The sequence below is a fragment of the Schistocerca gregaria genome, chromosome 7 (assembly GCF_023897955.1).
Source record: "Schistocerca gregaria isolate iqSchGreg1 chromosome 7, iqSchGreg1.2, whole genome shotgun sequence".
Lineage (NCBI taxonomy): Eukaryota > Metazoa > Arthropoda > Insecta > Orthoptera > Acrididae > Schistocerca > Schistocerca gregaria.
The window spans coordinates 384,877,475-384,895,436 of NC_064926.1; the positions used below are offsets into that span (position 1 = coordinate 384,877,475).

The following is a 17,962-nucleotide window of genomic DNA, read 5'->3' on the forward strand; positions in this document are numbered from 1 at the left end:
CTTTCCGGACTTTAGCAGTGGTTCGTGACGTACAGTTGTTGTGGTATGTTTTGCAGAACTTGTACATACAATTTTATAGAAAACACTGATTATTTTCATTACTTTACTTTTCGGTGTACAACTGCAGATGATGTACTGATGTGGTGACATACTGATCTTTTGCACAACCCAAGATCCAGGTTACACTAAATGATGGTGCTGTCGTTGTGAGCTGGAGAATCGAAGGCATAGTTTATTATTAAAACAGAAATTCTATGAACGTATATATCCGCCTCCACAGACAAGTCGTCAACGCAGCAGATCTTAGTGTAAGGGGGGGGGGGGGGGGCGAATTGGGTTGCCAGTACTGCCTGGGAATTTTCGTAGGTGGGAGGGCTGGACTTCGGCGCACTCATCCTCGTGATGCCAGATGAGGGGTTTCCTGAATGAGAGGTTGCGGCTCCAAGGTGGAAACTTCGACGACGACTGAGAGTGCGATATGCTGACCCCGTGCCCATCCGAACCGCGTCAGGTGATGAATAACTGAGGATGACACGGCGGTCGGTCGAAAACCACATGTTCTTCGTGTATGCTGCAGTCTGCAGCCGCGAGACCGCTACGGTCGCAGGTTCGAATCCTGCCTCGGCCATGGAAGTTTGTGATGTCCTTAGATTAGTTAGGTTTAACTAGTTCTAAGTTCTAGGGGACGAATGACCTCAGAAGTTTAGTCCCATAGTGCTCAGAGCCATTTGAACCAATCTTTATGTATACAATTATAATTCGCTTATACTTCACATGCCAGATTTTGGTAGGTAATCTAAGTACCACAGTGTTAGTGCGTAGTGGAGGACGGAATCGGCAGCTTCATTAACTCCTGATTTTGTTCGTGAGGTTTCGACTCTTACAGGAGGAGATTTTATCAGAAGCTATGTTGAATCTAATTGAGTTTCTTCACTGTTTAAGTTTTGTAAATGGATTACCTCGGAGGCATTGCAGGTGACTAGAAGAAGATAAGGACATTCGAATAAACGGTGCTGCATAGAGGACTTATCGGGTAACATTATGCTCTTTAGTTAACTGAAGAAAGATGGAATGTATCCCGAAAAATAAGGTGAAATATCAGCTCACTTATGGAAAATGGTAGCAGAGCAAATTGAAACAAAAAGGGAGGTAGAGCCGCGCTGAGTGGCCGCGTTCATTGAGGCGCCATGCCACGGATTGCGCTGTTCCTTACGCCGGAGGTTCGAGTCCATCTCTGGGATGGGTGTGTGCTACTCTCAGCATAAGTTAGTTTAAGTTAGTTTAACTAGTGTGTACGTCTATGGACCGGTGACCTCAGCAGTTTGGTCACTTAGTAATTCACATACATTTGAACATTTTAAGAGGTAGAAAGTACGATTAACCCCGCAATAGCAATACTGAAATTCTCTACGGCAGTCTAAAAAGCAGATAAACAAACCTTTGCCACAAAAATGAGTTGTGATTGTTGTGTGTGGCATCATTTACCAGTAGCAAGATAGCAAGAAATTTTTGTCGAAGGAAGGAGTCATTCATAAATGAGAACTGGATGACTTCATTTCTTATGTGTCAGAATGAGGATGGCAAAAGAGTGTTATATTCTGTGGATATTGGTGATCATAGTGATGCCAAAGTACAGATTAAGGTAGGAAGCCGTCCATGTTCTCCATAATGGAATAATCCTGCGAAAACCTTAAACTATTTATTGAAAATGCAGAAAACCAACATTTAGGTGACCAGACGGCAATTCCAGCTTCCAGAAAACGAAATCAGTTTCTTACGATACAGCCCTTTGGACCGTTAATCAACACGAATTGATGCGAAGCCATCAGACCCGTTGTAATCATTAGATATAAATTATCAGAATGACACGATTAAGAGCCATTGAATCATAAATACACTATTGGCCATAAAAATTTCTACACCAAGAGGAAATGCAGATGATAAACGGTTATTCATTGGACAAATATATTACACTAGAACTGACTTGTGATTACATTTTCGCGAAATTTGGGTGCATAGATCTTGACAAATCAGTACCTAGAACAACCACCTCCGGCCGTAATAACGGCCTTCATACGCCTGGGAATTGAGTCAAACAGAAATTGCATGTCGTGTACAGGTACAGTTGCCCATGCAGCTAAAACGCGGTACCACAGTTCACCAAGAGTAGTGACGGGCATATTGTGACAAGCCAGTTGCTTGGCCACCGTTGACCAGACGTTTTCAGTCTGGAGAATGTGCTGCCCAGGGCAGCAGTTGAACATTTTCTGTATCCCGCAAGATCCGTACAGGACCTGCAACATGCGGTGGTGCACTATCCTGCTGAAACGTAGGGTTTCGCAGTGATCGAATGAAGAGTAGAGCCACGGATCGTAACACATCTCAAATGTGGCGTCCACTGTTCAAAGTGCCGTGAATGCGATCACGAGGCGACCGAGACATAACCCATGGCACCCCATACCATCGCGCAGGGTGACACACCAGGAGATGACGAACACACACTTCCAATGTGCGTTCACCGTGATGCCGCCAAACACGTTTGCGACCATCATGGTGCTGTAAACAGACGTGGATTCATCCGACAAAATGACGTTTTGTCATTCGTGCACCCAGGTTCGTCTTTGAGTACACCACCGCCGGCGCTCCTGTCTGTGATGCAGCATCAAGGGTAACAGCAGCCATGGTCTCAGAGCTGATAGTCCATGCTGCTGCAAACGTCGTCGAACTGTTCGTGCAGGTGGTTGTTTTGCAAACGTCCCCATCTGTTGACTCAGTGTTCGAGACGTGGGTGCACGAACCGTTGCAGTCATGCGTATAAGGTGCCTGTCAACCCGTCTGCTAGTGATACGAGGCCGTTGGGACCCAGCACCGCATTCCGTATTACCCTCCTGAACCCACCGATTCCATATTCTGCTAACAGTTATTGGATCTCGACCAACGCGAACATCAATGTCGCGGTATTAGACCCTTATCAGAGTCGGAAACGTGATGGTACGCATTACTCCTCCTTACATGAGGCATCACAACAACGTTTCACCAGGCAAGGCCAATCAACTGCTGTTTGTGTATGAGAAATCGGTTGGAGAGTTTCCTCATGTCAGCACGTTGTAAGTGTAGCCACCGGCGCCAACCTTATGTGAATACTCTAAAAAGCTAAATATTTGCATATCACTGCAGCTTTTTCCTGTCGCTTACATTTTACGTCTGTAGCACATCATCATGTAGCAATTTTAAAGTCTAGTAGTGGAAAAGGCTGTGGGGACAACTATCCTGTCATAGATGATTTAATAATAGAACTATTCCTAGGAAATCTCATAACTGAACTAAGTTGTGACTCCCTATGCACTCTGCGTGGTTGTTTGGTGGATACATGAGCTAGGACCAGATGATTAGATTAGATTAGATTAGATTAATACTTGTTCCATAGATCATGAATACGACACTTCGTAATGATGTGGAACGTGTCAGGTTAATAAAAGATGTCTGTACAAGAAATTACATTACACAAAATATTGCATGACACTAATGATTAAGTTTTTTTTTATTTTTCTTTTTTTTTCTTTTCTTAATTTATATCTAAAATTTCAGCCAATGAGTAGAAGGAGTTGTCATCTAGAAATTCTTTTAATTTATTTTTAAACGTTTGTTGGCTATCTGTCAGGCTTTTGATGCTGTTTGGTAGGTGCCCAAAGACTTTTGTGGCAGCATAATTTACCCCTTTCTGTGCCAAAGTCAGATGCCTTTTATGAGCAGCGATTTCAGATATTAATTTCTCTACGTCTAATACCAATAACTGAAAGTAACACGTTGCATTGTTGCTGAAGCTGCACCGACAATTGCTGATTGTAGATTTGAATGTAGAAATATCTACAGATACGAAAGATTTAAGAAATTTTCGCTCTTCAATACAATGTCTATTCAGAAGATGTCGAGTTCTTTCCAGTATAAAAGTCTGTAAATGTTATTCAATTGACAAACAAACAGAATGGGCTCTGTGCAGGAATGTTCGAGCTTAGTGCACCCGCTACAGGAATCTACACAGAGAAGATGCTTGCATCTCGTTGGCAGCGACGTAACCGTTCATGGCAGCGCTCTCGCACCCCGGTGGCAGCTGTAGGAAACATGGCTCTGTAAATGGCGGTGCGTTTATTTGAAACTGCGGCCGCGCGGATAGCGCGCAGTATTACGTTAGGGCAGTTTGGTAAACGTCTAAAATCACTTAACTACTTAATCTCATCTAATTTAAAGAGATGTTTGTGTACTTCAGCGTAAGAGGTAAGATGTACGGCAGATCTAGCTCAATTGAACGTCCATTGCCTGTACTTGCCTTAACAACGGGATTCCTTTCTCTGAATAATTCAAGTTCATTATTCATTAATTATTGGACAAAGATATGGAGTTTAATTTAAAGAAATAAAAAATTTCCCGACTATGAGAGTTAACAGGAGAGTGACATTTTGCGCAAGTTGGCTTATTAATATAAGCCGAAGGATGCGATACTACCAGAATGATACTCTGCGACACTGAATTAGGCCACACACACAACATTCCAGTAGAATGGATTTTTCCTATGCAGCGGAGCGTGCGCGGATACGAAACTTCCTGGCAGATTAAAACCTTGTGCCGGACGTCCGAGGGATGAGATGATTTACTGGCGGAAGTAAGTCTATGAGGTTTGGTCGCGACTTGTGCTCGGGCAGTACAGTTGTCACAGCACTTGCCTGAGAAAAGCCAAGGTCCTGGGTTAGAGCCCACTTCAGCCACACAATTATGATCTGCCAGGAAGTTGTAAAATTTGATTAATGGGGTGGACGCAGCACGATTCATCGCGGCTGTCCCTGAGATGACTTTCATACTCGTCCAACGTCATAGCCGGAGACATTTTTGTACTGTATTTAACGATTTATTGCATTTACGACTAGTTGGTGTTAGTATCTAAATAGCTGGTCACCAGACTTTTAACGTCATAAGAATCATTCAGAAAACGACAATTTCTGACTTATGGAAGGCATATATCACACATTTACTCCGAAATAATAGCCTTTTAGCGAATTTCAGCTTTTCTGGTACAGAGAGATCATTCAAGAATGGAAGCCTCTTTGAAGTTACCCACAGTTTTCAATTCATAATTATATTTGTTTACAGTTATTGAAGTACTTTATGCTGGCCGCTGTGGCTGAGTGGTTCTTCGCGCTTCAGTCCTGCTGCGGTCGCAGGTTCGAATCCTGCCTCGGGCATGGATGTGTGTGATGTCCTTAGGCTAGTAGATGTAAGTAGTTCTAAGTTCTACGGGACTGGTGACCTCAGATGTAAAGTCCCATAGTGCTCAGAGCCATATGAACCATTTTAACTACTTTAAAGTACAAAATTGTATCCTCATTACTCACTGATTAGCAGAAAGTAGGACACGGAAAATATAGTTTTAAATAATAATATTTGGGATCACGACACTGATGCAGAATTCCTCAGTATACTATAGTTCCTGAAGCGCAGCTAATAACTTAAAAAAATTTGGCGACACTACCAGTGTAGTGGATTTCTCAATAGCGTAATGCACAGAAAATGTTTCTGCATGAAGCGTAACGTAAACAGCGCTGAGTAATAGTTCAAAATTAGTTTAGTATTTAACTTCACATCATTTAAGCAGATATCTGCGTCCTTTAACAAGAGAGGTAAGGGCTGACGCAAATTCTGTTCAGTTAAACACCCACTGCTCTACCCTCATGTTAGTAACGCCGTTTAACGTCACCGTCCACGACAACGTCATCAGAGGTTTTCGAGTTTCCACTGTCCCAGACATTTTGACGACTTTCTCAGTTAAAGTTTTTCGATTAGTGTCGATTGGCAGTTTTATGAGAAAGCAGAAGTAGATGGACTTGATTCCCAGTTCTGTTTAATTTCACTAACGCAAACAGAAAGGCATGTACATTTTTAACGAAGCATGGATCCTCAACCTATTTCTGTAGTCAGACCTAAGATAACGTCATCAGGATTGCCACTTAACATAAAATCAAAAGTTCAGTAGTCACAGCAGGCACGGATACAGGACAAACTGAATGATATAAATAGCTTCCTTCATGAAAATATCGTCTTATCCGAAGCTTTTAATGAAATAGATATAAGGGAGGTCATCAAAAACTGATAATGAGGAAAGCAGCAGGACTGGAAGAAAAATGACCGTTTTTGCCATTAATCTTCTGTCTGGTTCGACGCTAACGCCCATGAATTCCTCTCCTGTGCCAAAGTATTCGTCTCCGAGTAGCGCTAACAACCTACGTTCTGAATTATCCGCTGTATGTGTTCCAATCTCGGTCTCCCTCTTCCATTTTGGCCCTCTACAGTTCTCTCTCGTACCATGGGAGTAATTCCCTGATGACGTAGCAAGTGTCCTGTAACCCTGCTCCATCTTTCTGTCAGTCTTTTTTCATCACTGATCCTGCGGAGAATCTCCTCATTTCTTACCATGTGAGTCCACTGAATTCTTAACGTTCTTCTGCAGCGCCATGTTCGGAATGCTTCGATTCTCTACTGTTCCAGTTTTCCCAGTGTTCATTCTCACTAAAATGCAATGGCGTGCTCCAAAAGTACATTCCAGAAATTCCTTCCTCAAATTAAAGCCTATGTTTGACCCTATTAAACTTCTGTTGGACAGGAAGTTCATCTACTTTGTTATCATCGTTCCTGGTGTTAAGTTTCTTGCTGTTCTAATTCCTGAAACCTCTAATTACTTTCGTTTTTCTTCGATTTGCTCTCAACCCATAATCTGTTCATTCCATTCAACAGTCGCTATAATTCATCTTCACTTTCACTCAGGATAGCAATGTTATCAGCGAATCTTATTATTGAAATCCTTTCATCTTCAACTTGTAATCCAAAGCCGAGCATTTATTTTCATGATTACTTCTTCGAGGTATAGATTGAACAGTAAGGGTAAAGGACTAAGCGGCTGTCTACACCCTTTGTAATAATAGCAATTGATCCGTTGCCCCCCCTCTCCCCCCCCCCCCCCCCAGGCCCCTACTTATTGTTCCCTTTCGACTGTTGTGCATAATGGATATTTCCCGTTTTCCCTATAGTTTTAGGACTATTTTTCTGAGAATTTCAAACATCTTGCATCATTTTACACTATCGTACGCTTGTTGCAGGTCAAAAAATCCTGTGAACGTGACTCGACCTGTCCTTAGTCTTCTTTCCATTATTAGCCGTAACGTCAGAATTGCCTGTCTGAAGCCTTTCCTTACATAAGACCATTCTGATCGTCATCTAATACCTCTTCTATATTTTTTTCCATTCTTCGATGTATTATTCTTGTCATCTACTTGGATGCACGAGCTGTTATGCGGACTGCGCGGTAGTTCTCGCTTCTGTTGACTCTTGAAATCTTCAGAAATGTGTTGAGGACGTTTCATGATTGTTGACTGATATGATGCCGAGGACCAAACAGCGAGGTCATGGGTCCCTTCGGATTAGGTAGTATGGGGGATGATGTCGGTCGTGCATTTGCCTGAAGCGATTTAGGGAAATCACGGAAAATCTAAATCAGTACGGTCGGACGCAGGTTTGAACCGTCGTCGTTCCGAATGGGAGAGCAGAGAGGTAACCAATGCGCCACCAGGTTCGATGATGACGTTTCTCCCTAAGTCGGCTGGTATATTGAGAGACTCATATATTCTACACGGCAACGTGAATCGTCGTTTTCTTGGTATTTCCCACAATGATTTTATAAATTATGATGGAATGTTATGTATCCCTTCTGCACTATTCGATCGTGAGTCTTCCAAGGCTCTTTTAAAATCCTATTCAAATAATGGATAATCCTTCTCCTCTATATCTACTACTATCACGTCGGCAGACCAGTCTTCCACCTCTTAGAGACTTTAACGTACTCCTTCCAATTACCTACTCTCTCCATACATTTAATAGTAGAATTCACATTCCGCTCTTAATGTTAACATCCCTTGCTTTTAATTTCACTCAAGGATTTTTTGACTTTTCTGTATGCTGAATCAGTTCTTCTGATAATGATTTCATTTTCGATTTCTTCGTACTTTTCCCGCGCCCATTACGCATTAGGTTTCATAAATATTTCATTTAAAACTGACTTGTGATCCTGTATGCCCCAATTTCACCGAACATTTTTATGCATCCTTCTTTCATTGACCAACTAAAGTGTTTCTTCTGTTACCCATGGTTTCTTGGAAGATGCGAGGGCTTTTGGTAAAGTAAGGTCCGATAAGGAGTGAAATGGAAACCACAGTTAAAATCCGATGACGCTTTGAACAGATGTGTGTCTAGTATGCCTGTCGATCGCACGATGTCGCTCTTTTCAGTTCTGAGCACACAGTGTGCACGTAAAATGCCTAGAAAACAGTGTCTCCCGCCACGTATGAGAGCCAGGTGAGACATTTCGCCTGAGGTCATGTGGCCCACATAACGTAACAGTCACACGTTTCATTGTTCATTAAAATTCTCGTCCGCACTCTGCAGGTGGGATGAGGACGCTCTTGCAGCATTTTCGACGGGAAGTGTTTCGTCACCCACAATACAGCACGTAACTGTCTACCCCTGAGGTTCATCTCTGCTCACATGACCCGCTGGCTACGAAGACAAAATTTTGACACAGACAACGAGGAGCAAATCAGCGTAGACAATTGCCGGAAAGCACAGGCGGTTGTCTTATATTACGAGAATATTGGAAAGTTGATACAACGCTACAACAAATGTCTAAGTCGGAACGGCGAGTACGTAGAGAAGTAACTGGAAGGTGTAGCTAACTGTTGCTTATAAAGCATTTTTTATTTTCAAGTGCCTTCCCTTTTGTGGCCGATCGGACTTTACTTACCAAATAGTACTCTTACCTTCTTCGTGTCCACGTTTTTCTCTCCAACGTCATTGACTACTGTTTCTACAGATGTCCAATTGCAATTGTAACTGAACTGCCGACCGATATATTCCATATTGCAGTATCTATACGCTCAGAGAATTTCCAGTTATCACCTTGTTCCTTAGTACTTCCGTGCCCCACTTCTTTGCTCATCGATTTTTTATGACCTATTAAACTTCAGCCTACTCTTCATCACCACTGAATTGTGACCAGAGTCTGTATCTGCTATTGGATACGCCTTACAATGTAATATCTGATTTCGGTGTCTCTGCCTAACCAAGATGTAATCTAACTGAAATTTTCCCGTACCTCCTGGCCTTTCCGAAATATGTCTCCTGCTCTTGTGATCCTGAATGGAATACAGTTTCTCATTAGCTTTAATTTATTGCAGATCTTAATTAGTCTTTTCGTTCTCTCGTTCCTAGTACCATAGCCACGTTCTCCCACAACCATTTTTTTACTTCCCCTACTACTGCATTCCAATGCCCCGCAAATATTAGATTTTTATCTCCTTTCGCTTACTGAATTATCCGTTCAATAGCCTCATATACCTTCTGCATCCATTCATTCTCGGCTTGAGACATTGGCATATAAACTGAACTATTATGGTCGGTGTTGGTTTGCTGCCGATTCTGATGACAACAACCATATCCCTGAACTGTTCAGAGTAACTCCCCACCTTCCTTAATGGTTCAAATGGCTCTGAACACTATGGGACTCAACATCTAATGTTATCAGTGCCCTAGAACGTAGAACTACTTAAACCTTACTAACCTATGGACATCACACACATCCAAGCCCGAGGCAGGATTCGAACCGGCGACCGTAGCGGTCGCGCTGTTCCAGACTTAAGCGCCTAGAACCGCTCGGCCACACCGGCAGGCCGCTAACTTCCTATTCATAAACAGTCGTACTCAATTTCTACCATTTTCCGCTGCTGATGGTATTACCCTATATTCGGTCTACCAGAATTTATTGTCTTCTTTCCATTTCACTCCACTTACCCCACTATATCTAGACTTATGCTTTGCATTTTCCATTTAATGTTTTATAGTTCCCCTGCCAAATTCAAACCTCTGACAAGCCACGCCACAATTCGTAGAACGTAAACCTTTCGTTTGTTATTCAATCTTCTTCCATGGTCACTTCACCCTTTACAGCCGATTCCCGGAGATTCGAATGAGAGCTATTCCATAGTCTTTTGCCAAGGATCGGATGAGTAAAGAATAATATCAACAATAACAGAAAATAGTATACTGAAAGCAGGATTCGTTATCAAAAGGAAGGTGCTCAGAGAGATAAGTACTGTGAACAATTTAGTTATAGGATTGTTTTAGTCAGAATCGACAACAAACCAACACCGACAACGATACTTCAGCAGAGAAAGCATATGAGGATTTTGAACCGGTAATTCAGTACGCAAAGGGAGACCAAAGCAGGGATTGGAATGCCGTTGCATTCGAAGGCGTGCAACAAAAGAGGTTACGGGAGAATATGGGTTTTGGTCTAGGAATGAAAGAGGAGAAAGTCTAATTAAGTTCTGCAATAAATGTCATAAAGTGACAGCGCATATTCCGATCAAGAATAACAAGAGGAGGCAGTATGCTTCGAAAAGGCCGGAAGATATATGAATATTTCTACTACAATACACCTTGTTCAGGTACAAATTCCGAAGTCAGGTACTTGATTGTAGGGAGTACCCAGTAGCAGATATATGGTAAACTCTGATCAGAACTAGGTTCACGTTTAAAAGACTAATCAGGAAAAATCAGTCCGCGAAGAATGGTTCAGATGGCTCTGAGCGCTATGGGACCTAACATCTGAGGTCATTAGTCCCCTAGAACTTAGAACTACTTAAACCTAACTAACCTAAAGACACCACACACATCGATGCCCGAGGCAGGATTCGAACCTGGGACCGTAGCGGTCTCGTGGTTCCAGACTGTAGCGCCTAGAACCGCTAGGTTATCCCGGCCGGCATTCCGCGAAGAAATAGGAGACGTAAGTACTAAGGAATAAGGAAATAAGCCTGAAATTCTCAGAGAATATAAATATTGCGATAAAGAATAGCTCAGTAAGCCTGGTTGCAGCGAAGAAACCATGATTAATGAAGAAATAATTCAGCTGACTGATGAATGAAAGAAATTCAGGAATACGGAAATACGAGTCACTTATGAACCAAATCTGCAGTAAGTGAAGGGAGGCGAAGACGAAATGGCTGCAAGAAAAATAGGAAGAAATCGATGAAACATACATTGCCGGCAAGACCAATTCTGCATACAAAAAAGCCAGAACAACATGCGGAGACGTTAAAAGCAAGCGTGGCAGCATTGAGAGTGGAATGGGAATTCCTCTGTTGCATGCAGAGAACAGAGCAGATAGCTGGAAAGAGTACACTAAATGTCTGTATAAGGGGCAAGACTTGTGGTGAGGACATGATAGAAAAAGAAACAGGACTCGATATGGGAGATTTAAGGGATCCACTAGTAGAATGAGAATTAGAATCAGAATTTAAAAGAGCTTTGAAAAACTTAACATAGAATAGGACAGAACTGGCAGGTAACTCTCCTTTCAAATTTCTATAATCGTTGGGAGAAGTAGAAAGAAAACGATTATTCACATTGGTGTGTAGAATTGTCTAGCGATACACCGTTTTCATACCGTCAGCATAACAGTTGGTGCATTCAAGTAGCTGACAAGACTAATACATCCAAGATTGGAAAAAGTATTAAATATGTATTGGATGACTCAGTTTTGCTTTAAGGAAAGAAAGACTTGAGACGGGCTGTTATGACGTTGCGGCTAGTAATGGAAACAAGACTAAGAAAAAGTGAAGTCACTTCTCACTATTTGTGGACCTGCAGAAAGCGTTCGACAATGTAAAATGGTGCAAGATGATCGAAATTCTCAGAAAAAGAGGGATAAGCTGTAGAAAAGAGAGGAAGTATGCAATACATACAAAATCAAAAAGGACAATAAGTAGAGAAGACTAAGGAAGAAATGCTAGGATCACAAAGGGTGTAAGACAGTGATGTTGTCTTTCGCCTTTACTGTTCAATCTGTACCTCGAAGAAGCAGTAATAGAAATAGAATTTAGACAGTGGAATAGAAGTTCAAGATAAAGGATTTCAATATTAAGCTTCACTGATTACGTTGATATCCTGAGTTAAAGTGAAAAAGAACTATAGGGTCCGCCGAATGGAATGAGCAGTCTAATAAGAACAAAATATGGGCAGAGAGTAAATCGAAGAAAGACGGAAGTAATGAGAAGCTGCGGAAATGAGAACATCCAAAAACTTAACATTAGGAGTATTGATAACGAGGTAGATGAAGTTAATGAGATGTGCTACTTACGCAGCAAAAGCTCTCATAACGGGCGGAACAAGGTGGACATAAAAAATAGACTAGCACACGCAAAGAGGGCATTCCTAGCCAAGAAAAGTCTACTAGTTTCAGACATTGGTCTGAATTTGAGGAAGTAATCTCTGAGAATATGCTTTTGGAGCACGGCATTGTATAGCAGTGAAAATTGACACTAGGAAAAGCGGAACAGTGGAGAATTGAAGCAGTGGAGACGTCGTGCTCCAGGAGTATGTTGAAAATTAAGTGGACTTATAAGGTAAACAATGAGTAGGTTCTATACAGGATGAGCGAGGAAAGGAAAATATGGGTGGACTGACAAAAAGATGGGACAGTATGACAGGACACGTGTTACCACATCAGGGTGTAACTCCCATGGTACTAGGGGGAACTGTAGAGGGTGAAAACTGTGGAGGGACACAGAAATTGGAACACGTACAGCATTTTCGTAGAAACTAAGGCAAAATGGGTGCAGGAAAAATATGAAGAAATCGAAAATGAAATAATTGGCGGAAGGACTGACGCAGCATATAGAAAAGTCAGAGAAATCTTTCCTAATGTTTCATTATGGTCACGTAAATTATCGGAGTCCCAGAAATGGATTCTTATACAATACTAAATAAGATTGACTTACAATTTTTCACAGTATTGTTCGTATAATTATGTCTCTTGTAGTGGTGGCTAATTACATAATCCGAAGCTGAAAGAATAGATTGTAATGCAATAAGCTGATCTCTCTGGCATTTTCTTCACGACCGTAGAGGGGAAGACTGTTCAGTTTCCAAACGATAAAAAATATATCTTTATCGTTGTATACGGACGACATCTGTAATTAACCCGACAGCTTATTAATATCAATACATTTAATAAATGGCATCTAGTTCTCTGTAGAAAACTACAGTTGTACACACGTCATGATATTGTTTGTGGTCATCGAGATACAATAGTATCCACCAAACATTTTTATGAACATAAACGTTATGTACCTATCTCACAGGTTTGTTTACCTATTTGCTGACGAACGTCGCATTTGGTGCTCTTGTGTTGTTCCCTGTATTCATGTGATGCTCAACGAACGGCAAGCATTCCTGCGATGCGTAATACGTGTTTCCTGCACGTCAGTTCCTTCGTGAGAGTGAAGTGTGCACATCGCTGTTATGGCTCCACGAGTGGAGATATCCACAGAAAAACGTGCTGCAATTGTAGCACTTAGCCTATCAGGTTTATCTATTCGCCAAATTCCGAAACTGTTTGTCTATAGCGGGAGTGCAATACACTCTTCACCGCCAGGAGACAACAGGTAACAATAAGAACTTACCACGTGCAAGATGAATTCCTAAAACAACTAAAAGTCGTGATAAATATATCAGGATTACCAGTCAGGGAAATAAATTCAAAACAGGACCAAAAATTCGAGCATAATTGGTAGAAATGAATACGACAACAATATGTGTTGTAACAGTAAAAAGGAGAATGAAGTCGGTTTGAAAGAATGTGTCACAGCAAGGAAACACCTTCTAAGGCCCCTAAATAAACGGAAGGGACTTGAATAGACTAGAAAAGATCGTAATTGGATATCGTAAGAGTGGACGAAGGTGTTATTCACCATGAATCGAAGTTCGAGATTTTTGGAACCAGAAGGTGAATATTTGTTCGCTGATTTGTAGGGGAAGGGTAGCCCAGCAGTGTGTTCTACGTACAGTTAAACACGGTGGCGGCTCTATTTTGGTTTGGGGATGTTTTGCCGGCAATAAAGTTGGCGACATTGTGAATATAGAAGGATTTATGGGTCAGAGGCAGTGCCACCCAGTATCATGAATTAAGTAGTAGTTTGCGCTTATTAGGCAAGGGTTAGCCTTACAACAGGATAAAGACGCAAAACGTCGGTCGGCATACTACACTGCTGTTGATATACTTTCCGGGATGTGATGTCGTGGTCCAAGAACTTTTTCTGCTCCTTACGTTTCGTCCAGGACTGCGCTGGACTTCCTCAGAGGCGCTGCTCCGCTGAGTCTTGCCGACTGACTGGTCGGGTGTCTGAGAGCGACTTATATATTGTGAGAAAGGGGGGCGTGGTTCAGGTGACACGTGATGAGCAGTGATAATCCATAGCAAAGATAAGGTTGACTATCGATTACCACCTTGTCAAGATAAAAATTGTTAGCAATTTTGTAGATCCACTGTCCATATATCGCTGAGTTTCATAGCCTCCTCTTTCCTATTAAAAGTATCGTGATGTTTATAAATTTCAATAGCTTCTCTGTATAGGCGTGGATAGTAATTTAACGTTGTAGATAAAACTTCGGTATCCGAAAACTTCACTTGGTGGTTTCCTGATTGAAGAGCATGCTCCGCTACAGCTGATTTTTCTATTTTTCCAAGTCGACAAATACTTTTATGCTCTTTCAGTCGCGTATTTACGCTTGTTTTGGTAGTACCAATATAAACTTTCCCACAGGTACATGGAATTTTATAGACACCACATGTCGGCAGAGGAGGGTGTTTATCCTTCACAGATCGTAGTACTTGACTTATTTTCTTTGTTGGTTTAAAGACCGGTGTTATGTCATGTTTTCGTAAAATCTTACCGATCCGATCTGTTACTTTTTTAATAAAAGGGAGAACTACTGTATTGTTCTGTCGTTGTGGTTCATTCTTATCTTTTGGCCTTCTGTTCCTTGGACGCAAAATTCTATTTATCTCTTTTTTCGAGTAGCCGTTTTTTTCGAAAGCCTGCTTCAGAGGTTTCACTTCAGCATGAAAATGTTCAGGTGTACATATCCGTTGCGCTCGATCGACAAGACTTTTTATGACACCTCTTTTTTGTTGTGGATGGTGATTAGAATTTTTATGTAAATATCTGTCCCTATGTGTTGCCTTTCGAAAAACTTTATATTCCAAGCTTCTATCAGACCGTCTCATAACTAAGATATCCAAGAAAGATATTCTGTTATCCTTTTCCATTTCCATGGTAAACTAAACGTAAGGAGCAGAAAAAGTTCTTGGACCACGACCTCACATCCCGGAAAGAATATCAACAGCCATGTCACCCGGTCGTGAAAGCCTTCATTCTACATACTACACTGCATCAAAGGAAAAACAGGCACTAGTGAATGATGCGGTATGGGCGTCCCGAAGCCCCGATTGGGATCCCATTTAAATGGTCTCGGATGAAGTGGACAGACGTATCAGGGCAGTTAATATATCCAGCAAGTAACATTTCTGGAATATTATTAAGGATGTGTGGAATCATATAGAATCACGATACTAACAAAAACTTATTGACCGCGTGCCTCGAGTTTGTGAGGCACTCGCTAAATCCAAAGGAGGACTCTTTGATGAAGGTAAAATATAATTATTGTGATTGCGTTGTATATGTGGAAGTTAATACATTTTTTGTGAGAAACAGCGTTTGTTTTGTGTTGTAAATCTGAAATAGTAGCGTGTATTGAAATTAATGAGTGGTAGTGTACATCGCAATAAAATGAACTGGGGCGTAAAAGCGAAACTCAGGTACCACATCCACTGATGTTGCCTATCGGGTACCATCTTCATTTAAAAATTGATGCGACGTTTTACTTCATCATCTAACTTTCGTGTTTATTTATTTGATTCTTAGCCTCCATCTTCTCACCAGCTACGATTGGTAACTATTATTACAGGTACCCAAAAGACTCATTAGGTTATAGGAACTTCATATCGCTGACTCATTGCAGAATGTAGTAGTTAATTATTCGATTGCTGATTTTTCAACTTTAACAGTCACCTGTAACACCATATCCAAAGGCCTCCATAGATTTCATTTTGATGTTTCCTACAGACAAAGTTTCAACCCGTTCGGAGCGGTGCTCCAAATGTCCTTTTTCATTCTTTTCGTGAGCCCATATCTGTTCGTGTGATTCATATTTTTTATGCTAACAACTATTTCCTTGGATATATATATAAGGAATAGTTTCATCTTGTTCAGTACTTTTTATTAGCTTTTTTTCCATGTTTCTACTTTATTCTGCTTCTGAGACAGTAGAAATCCTCTATTAACATGAGACCCGTGTCCAATCACAGTGTGTTAACCCGCTGGTTGGGTACCTTAACTTTTATACCTATCTTCGGACACAATTACTTACGTCACCACTTTGAACTTTGAGATGACAAACGGTTGCAGAAATTGTGCCTAAATGGAACATTTGGGACTGGGAAGAGCACGAGTTACATACGTACTTGAAGAAGAGTGTACATAAATGTTCTATCAATCACCAGAAACTTTTGTAAAGGGAAGAGACGACGTTTTGTTCCTATCTGTCTAAAGACAACAAAATTAATCGGAATAAAATCTGGAAGCCCTCAGCGATCAGCATAAATTATGAATTCGAGACTTCTACCCATCCAAGACGTTATCTCGTCTGGCGTTACTCGCGAAGAACAAAACGAAGCCGCAGGAAGCCCCTTCGCCAAAGTAATATATAGAAATATTTTCCTTCTTGATAGTCTGGAAACAACTTAGGTCCCTCCCCTCCCACTCTCGGCACTCCTGCCAATGGAAAATGAAGCATAAGACGTTTTGGCAGATACTTTCAAGAAACATTTTTCTCTGCTGATGGGATCCGTGCTCTGTCCACGACGCTGTATTTTCTGCCGTCCGGCCGCCGAGCCGTCCTCTTCCACTGGCGTCATTGGGCTGCTGTATGGAAGAGCTTGTTTTCAGCACATCGCTCTGCCGTTTATTATCAGCTTCCATGCCCTTAGAACCAACACTTCTCATTGAAGTATTTCCTGCACAGGGATCACGAGCCTGAGCGGAACGTCATTGCAGTCCCTCTCACGAGGGAACCTCCCCATAGCACCCCCCTCAGATTTAGCTACAAGTTGGCACATTGGATAGGCCTTGAAAAACTGAACACATATTAATCGAGGAAACAGGAAGAAATTGTGTGGAACTATGAAAGAAATAAGCAAAATATACAAAGTAGTCCATGCGCAAGATAGGTAACATCAAGGACAATGAGATCTCAGGAGCGCCGTGGTCCCGTGGTTAGCGTGAGCACCTTATTTTTTATTTCCAGACAATGATCAAACTTCAGACACTCACACATAATCAACTTCGCTCTCCAAAATTCCAGGACATGTTCAGAGTTGCTTGGACATATGCAGGATTTGACGGTCTACACACGGAAAAATTTGAAAACGTTAAAAACATATGTTTTCACAGAGCACAAGGAATACTGTGCGACTGTGAAACTGTTGCATTCATTTGTTGCAGTTTATGTGACAAACTCTTATGCTTTCATCACTTTTTTGGGAGTGATTATCACATCCACAAGAAAACCTAAATCGCGCAAGGTAGAAGAACCTATTTTCCCATTCGCCAAGTGTACAAGTTAGGTAGGTCGACAATATATTCCTGTCATGTGACGCACTTGCCGTCACCAGTGTCGTATAGAATATATCAGACGTGTTTTCCTGTGCAGGAATCGGTTGGCCTATGACCTTGCGATCAAATGTTTTCGGTTCCCACTGGTGACGCACGTTCTTTCGTCTACTAATCGCACGGATTTGCGGTGCGGTCACAAAACACAGACACTAAACTTATTATAGTGAACAGAGACGTCAATGAACGAACGGACAGATCATAACTTTGCGAAAATAAACTTTTCACTCGAGGGAAGACCTCAACGAATGACCTCTCGTTCTGCAGCTGCTCACGCTAACCGCGGGACCACG

The 17,962-nt window shown here is 41.6% G+C and overlaps 1 protein-coding gene across 1 annotated transcript in view; it reads left to right on the forward strand.

The window, feature by feature from the left end:
- LOC126281901 (neuropeptides capa receptor-like) overlaps positions 1-17,962 on the forward strand; it is a 1,128,817-nt gene that overhangs the window by 1,053,632 nt on the left and 57,223 nt on the right. The window lies entirely within an intron of this gene.